Genomic DNA, 7,237 nt, shown 5'->3' on the forward strand with positions numbered 1-7,237 from the left:
GAGGCAGGAGGATCGGGAGTTCAAAGACAGCCTCAGTAATTTAGCTAGGCCCTAAGCAATCTAGTGAGACCGTGTCTCTAAAGAAAATATTAAAAAGGGGCTGGGGATGTGGCTCATTTTATAAGGGTCCCTGTGTTCAATCCCTGGTACGAAAAAAAAATTATTGCCTTTCCCCTAGATACTTTATTAGTCACACATTACTTTTAAATTGGTTGGGTATTTCACCATAAAATATATCATGTAACATTGGCTGGCTTCATAAGTTTTTCCCTACCCTTTTCAGATAATGTTTGTATCTTAAATATTTTATTATATTTACTCCATATATTTTGTATTATTGCTATCATGCATTTAACTGTATTACTTTGTTAAATCCCAAAAACATTATTATAATTTTATAAATCAATATTCAGTTATATTATCCATCTATGCATTCTTTCTGTGCTTTTTCAACCTTCCATTTCTGCATTTGTGCCTCAGATCATTTTCACTCAGCATATTCTGTTAATATTTCTGTTAAAAATGCTTGCTTATGGCATTCTCCCAAGTCTTATTTTTCTCAAAAACATTTTCAAGGATATTTTCCTTGGAATAAAATTCTAAGTTACAAGTTTGTTTCTGCACTTAAAGTTGTCACTATATTTTCTTCTGTTTCTGTCGTCATCATTGCTCCTTTGGAGGTTTAGTGTCTTTTATCTCAGGGTGCTTTTCTTCTTCTCCTTGATTTTTTAGCTGTTTTACTATTATGTGTCTAGTTTTTTGTTTTGTTTTGTTTTGTTTTGTTTTTGTAACCTGTTTGGAGTTTACGACCTTTTTGCATATGTGAATTCATGGTTTCCATTAATTTTGGAAAATATATTTACCAATGTCTCTTTTTATACAGCCAAATACCCATGTCGTCAGTACTTTCACCTTGGTCCACATGAAATGCTTATTTTATTTATACTTTCTCTGTTTGTTTTGGCTTATGTATTTTCTAATGAACTGCATTTTATTTCCTCAATCCTGTCTTCTGCTCTTCCAAGCTGCAAATTTATCTATTGAGTTCTTAATTCCCCTTATGGTCCATCTCAACTTGACAATTTCCAGCTCATTTCTTTTGTAGATTGTAATTCTTTAAGAAAGTTTTCTATCTTTTCTGCTTTGTCTCTTTATACCTATTTCTTCAAACTATTAGTCACAATTACAGTGAAGTCATTTACTAATTACAATGTCTGATTCATGTTTGGGCCTATTCCCATTTTCTGTTTCTTGAGGTTAGTTCATAATATTCAGGTTTTCCTTGACTAAACTGATTTGAATCTGGGTTACAGCTTCTCACTCTGTTCTCAGCACACAGTTCTCCAGTGCTTTTCTCTGACTACATTTGCTGTAACCTTTTTCCCTAGAAACTCTCAAACTCTAATCATTATAACTTTAGCACTGGGAGACTAACAAAAATTTTGCTCTGCTTTTCAGAGTTCTTTGCTTATGGTTTTAGCCTCTTACCACCACAGAGTTTCAGAATTTGGCAAAGTATTTGGGAGTAAAGCTCCTCGGTGTTCCTTTAATCCTCAATTTTGTCACTCCGTTCTCTTGGGCTTATCAAAATTCTGCTGTTTTATTCTGACATTAATTTGGTTTGGTCTGAAACCAGTGTATTCATTTTCTTGCCTATAGCCAGATTATCAAACGCACCCGGGGAAAAAGCAGTCGTAGAATGTCAGGCTGTAACTCCACAGTTTTCTCTTCTCCCAAATATGAACTCTGAGCTCTTTTTGCAGAGCAGTTCTTTTGCACCCTTAATAGATTATTTTTATATTTGGTTCATTCATTCTAGTTGCTTTATGCCTTATGCATTCTGTCACAACCACTCCATCCTACCTAGACACTTTTAATTTAATTTATTTTATTACATAACAACAGGTTTTTGGTCCCTGCATTCACTGGAAGAATAACTTTTCCTAGAAAAATAAAAAAACATACCTTCAGTTACTTCTAGGTGCAAGGAAATCAAGATAGTCTTTCTATTTAAAATATGTTTTCCTTTGGCATGTTTTCTCAATAACAGATTATATTTTTAGATGTGAATTCACCAAAGAACTAGAAACTCCTAAAAATATTGACTGTGTTGTCAAAATTTCACTTGTTTTGTGTAGGAACCTGTGTTCTTAAAATGCGGCTAAAATATTGACTTCATGTTATATTCAAGAATCTGGTCTTTGAGACCATAATTCCCAGTGAAGACATGCCAATCAAAAACTACAATAAAACAATGACAAATTTTTTATTATTCAAGATGAACTTCAGAAAAAAGGAGCAAATTGTTACTAAGTCTTGTTTTTGAATCGACAGTATTTGAGATATTCCTCATATATCAGGCGAAGGAAGACCATTAAGCTTCTAGGTTAACAGATTTGTGATGCATGCACTTTTTTCTATCAAAAAAAAAAGTGGGGAGGGAATTTTAGGACACCCTTGGGCTTCATCACCTATTGGGAAATATCATATCTTATTCCAGAAAAGATTCAAGATGACTTACTTAAACAAAAACTAAAAATTGCATTTTACATAGAAGAATAGAAGATATTAGGACACTAAAAGAATAACAATAATTAGAGTAAGATAGAGAGATAAGGTAAGGCTTACTATAAAAGCCAATATAATTAAGCCAAGCAATATATTAACCATGATGCTTTATTCAGACAAATAAAATACAGATTGTACTCATTTTTCTCTACCATTTTTCAAGGTAATTGCTGAGCCAATCAATGAAAGTGATTCAAGAAAAAAATGGTTCATTTCATAAAGTTTGAAAAAAGAGAAGCCTAAGTAGATTAGAAGTGGTCTTAATGATTACTTCTGACTTTATAATTTTATGACCCATGCCAAATCTAAATGCAAATTAGAGTTGGAATTAGCACCTGTGAGATGTGCTAGGAAGAAGGTCCTTCTGTTTCATCTAGCATTCTTCTATTATAAAACTGCCTTTTCCCCAGAGCTGGTCAATTAATAATCTATTAGATCAGGAATCTGCAAATATTTTCTGCAAAGGCCTCTTAGTAAATATTTTGGATGTTGAGGGTCATATGATTTTTTCAGAGCCACTCAACTCTGCCATCAAAAACAGCCATAAACATTATGTGAAAGAATGAGTATGAATATACTTCAGTTAAACACTATTTACAAAGACAGGAACAGGCAGGACTCATTCCAGAGGCATAGTAGGCCAACCCTTGCTTTAGACTAAGACAGGCCTTCATAAACTTTCCATCATACACTCAGCAGAGATGCCCAAGAACTACTTCAAAGTGTCTTCGAATTCCTGTTTTATCTTTAAAATTCATTATACTTGTGCATTGTACTTTATAAGAGCAAAATTAAATAACAACACACAAATATTTCACATAATGTTATAAAACTAAAATACTTCCCATTGGTATAGTTAAGGATTTGGGTTTTCCCAAAGAGAGGTCTGCCCTTGCTCTCAGCTCTGGGAGGTAGTCTATGTCATACCTTGTTAGGTGGATCTTTGCTTAAGGGAGGAGCTATACTGACCAGAAAGAATGACCATGTGGCTTAGTGATGGAACTTTGGGTCACTCATTACCAGTCAACCTAGATATTGAGTTCAATTGTGTTGGCAATCAAGCAGTCATACTTACATAATGAAACCCCAATAAAAAACTCTAAGCATGGAAATTGAGGTGAGCTTCCCTGGTTAGCAGTACTTCATGGGTATTTCCACATAGCATTCCAGAAGGATAACTCATCACAGCTCCACAGAAGCTTCACATTGGAATCATCTTAAACTACACTATATGTATCTTTCTTTGGTACAGTTTAATATGTGTGTTCTTTCTCTACAGTAAGCAATAATTATTGGTAAAAATAACTTTCAGAGTGTTCTGTGAATCCTTCTTCTGAATTATTGAACCTGAGAGTGGCCAAGGGAACCCACACACTTGCAGTTAGGTGTCAGAAGAGAGGGCCATTTCCTAGAGGACTGAAACCTCAAACATTGCAGTATAGCTAACTCCAGACTCTACTGTATTTACCTTGTGTTTTATTCTGTCTCCTTGGGAGTTAACAAAGCCTAGTTGAGAGTAGGAGATTAAGGGAATTAATATCTCTGGTAAATGCATATCTGTGGTTTAGAAAGATGATGCCCATTACCAGGTTAGCACTGCTACTTATTAACCTTAATCACACCATTGGAGGGCTCTGTGTTTCTTGACCCTACGCTGCCAATTTCAATTGCTTCAAGGAACCTCTGACAAGTCCACAGCTATAGGTCCTAAGAACTCACTCATTCATTTACAATCAGTTCAGATGTATCTTAATAATGCAATTAAACATTTTAATATGAACCTATATTTTGATGAAGTTACTAAAAATATTAACAGTTCAGCCCATATCTATATATAACTCTACCCTGAATTAGTAACAGACTCCATGTATTCTAAAATTTTCAGACCCACTTGACATATCAAATTCAATTTTGTACATCATATTTTAAGGTGGTTATAATAAAGTGTACTGAAGACAGTTGTGTGGAGAGTGAGTAAATTTTTAAAATGTGTCTAAAAGCAATTGAAAAGATTGGGAATGGTTAAAATAAAAATGTGTGTGAATAATAATACCTGTCAGCAATAAACAAAGGATGTTTTGTGAGAAAGGAAATTTATTTCTTTTATTACTCCACAGATAAATGGAAGACTAAAGATGAATAATTGCAAATGAAAGAAATTTTCATCTTGAATCAGTTGGTGAAATATTTTTTAACCATCTAGAGCCTTCCAACAATGGAATGGGTTGCTTTATAAAACTCCGCTCTTTTCATCATCAAAGGTATTCAAGCAGAGTCTGAATCATCCATTCTATGATTCATTTACTTAATAAATATTCATAAAGATTTATTATACTTAAGGCAGTCTGCTGAGACTATGGAAGAAGCAAATATCGATCAGACTGAATTCTTCTCAGATAGTGGAGTTAAGACTTGAACTAAATAATCAGAATACAAAGTAGAAAAGGAAATGTGTCCTAGGAAAAGTATAAATAAAGTTGTACAGGAATGCAGAAGAGGGAGACATGATTTCCAGGTCACAAACGGTGGAGTATTCTTATCTTTCACCCCACAATCCATTCTCTGCAGAACATCAGGAAATCATTTCATATCAGGGGATTAACACTCTTGGATAGTCATCCAAGGCATAGAGTAAATGCAGAATCTTTATACTGGTTTCTAAGGTCAGGTGTAATCTACCTTCTGCCTACATCCCCCATGCCCAGCCACAGAATCTTTCTGCATCCAGAACACACCACACTCCTTCTTCCTAAGAAGTTTCCATTTGTCAGTTCATCTGCTGAATACTCTACTTCCACATCTAGTTGTGGCTGGCAATTCTTTATTCTGTTTTTAGCCTCCATGATATTTCTCTCATGAGGCCATCTTGACTACCTTATCTAAATTAGCTGAAGTTAAAATCTCTCTATAGCTATCATCATTTTATTTTCTTTCAAGTATGACCAAGATCTGAAATTGTTTTTTGTTGTTCATTTATTTTTAAGTTACTCTTCCAACTAGAATGTTACAAGAATAAGGATCTGTCTCTCTAATTGGCTGCTGTTTCACTAGCATCTGGATTATGCCCAGCACAGTAGGTATAAAATAAGCATTTATTAAGGCTGACAGAATAAAGAATTTTTTACACAAGGTCAGAACTCTGACAAGAATCTTTAATTCCTTCTAATTCCTACATTTTGTGATATCATTTCTCAATCATTCTTCTCAGCTAGGTCACCATTTTATTACTCCTAGGACTTTGGTCATTGCTTTCCTCTTGCTCTATAAACATTCTCTCCAACCTTCAGGCTCCAATGAATATGTATCCTTAGTTGTTTCTTTACTAACTCTTTCTGAATCATGATTAACTTTTCTTTTTATAAATTCTTAAAATTTCTACTAATTCATCATATCTTTTCCACATATCACTTTGATATTACTTTGTCTTGACTTCTTTTTTAAAATTTTATTTATTTATTTACTCTAATTAGGTATGTATGACAGCAGAATGCATTTTGATTCATTGTACACAATTGCAATACAACTTTTCATTTCTCTGGTTGTACATGATGTAGCATCACACCATATGTGCAGTTATACATGTATTTGGGGTAATGATGTCCATCTCATTCCACCATCTCTCCTGCCCCCATGCCCCTCCCCTCTGATCCCCTCCTTCCCCTTTGCCCAAAGTTTCTCCATTCTTTCCATGCCCCCCCCCCACCACCACTATGGATCGGCATCCACTTATCAGAGAGAACATTTGGCCTTTGAATTTGGGGGATTGGCTTACTTCACTTAGCATGATAATCTCTAACTCCATCCATTTACCTGCAAATGCCATAAAAAAATATGGAACAATTCACAAATTTGCATTTCATCCTTGTACAGGGGCCATGCTAATCTTCTCTATATCATTCCAATTTTAGTGTTTGTGCTGCCAAAGAAAGCACTGTACTAACTTCTTGACAGACATTAGAGTACCTATGATAGTGCATGATAGTGCTAGCCAAACAAAATTTGATATAAACTACATATGTAATTTTCTAGTAGCTACAGAGTTAATAAGAAACTGGTGAGATTAATTGTAGTTATATATATATATATATATATATATATATATATATATGAATGACTATAAAATATATATTTTTTGGGTGAGGGGGCACCAGGGATTGAACTCAGAAGCATTCAACCACGGAGCTACATCCCCAGCCTTATTTTTTTGTATTTTATTTAGATTCAGGGTCTCACTAAGTTGCTTAGCACCTCGCCATTGCTGAGGCTTGCTTTTAACTCAGTGATTCTCCTGTCTCAATCTCCCAAGCCACTGAGATTACAGGTGTGCACCACCATGCCTGGCTTGTAGTCATTTATTTTAATATAACAAAATATATTTGGTATTAGTCCATTTTCAGTTGCTACAACAAAATATCTAAAACCAGGTACTCATAAAGAAAAGAGGTTTGTTTAGCTCACTGTTTTGGAGGCTGAGAGTCCAAGATCAAGCGACCCCATTTTTGACCTCTGTTGATGGTCTGGTGGCTGTGTCACAACATGGTGGAGAAGTAGGAAGATAAATGACTACATGTTACAATCATGATAAGTAACCACTTTCTAACAACCTACTCCTGTGAAAACTCACTGAGATCCCATGAGAATTGCATTATGATCCCCTCATGTACTACTT

General features: G+C 34.7%; 1 non-coding gene across 1 annotated transcript; it reads right to left on the minus strand.

Moving 5' to 3' along the window:
- Window positions 1–6,393: 6,393 nt before the first annotated feature.
- LOC124082821 (U6 spliceosomal RNA) lies at window positions 6,394–6,500 on the minus strand. Its single transcript, XR_006848492.1, has one exon. It is a non-coding gene; the product is annotated as a U6 spliceosomal RNA (small nuclear RNA).
- Between the last annotated feature and the right edge of the window lie 737 nt (window positions 6,501–7,237).

This window comes from Marmota monax, unplaced genomic scaffold (genome assembly GCF_021218885.2).
Source record: "Marmota monax isolate L192 unplaced genomic scaffold, Marmota_monax_Labrador192_F-V1.1 WCK01_AAM20220418_F8-fsc00018, whole genome shotgun sequence".
NCBI classification, from domain to species: domain Eukaryota; kingdom Metazoa; phylum Chordata; class Mammalia; order Rodentia; family Sciuridae; genus Marmota; species Marmota monax.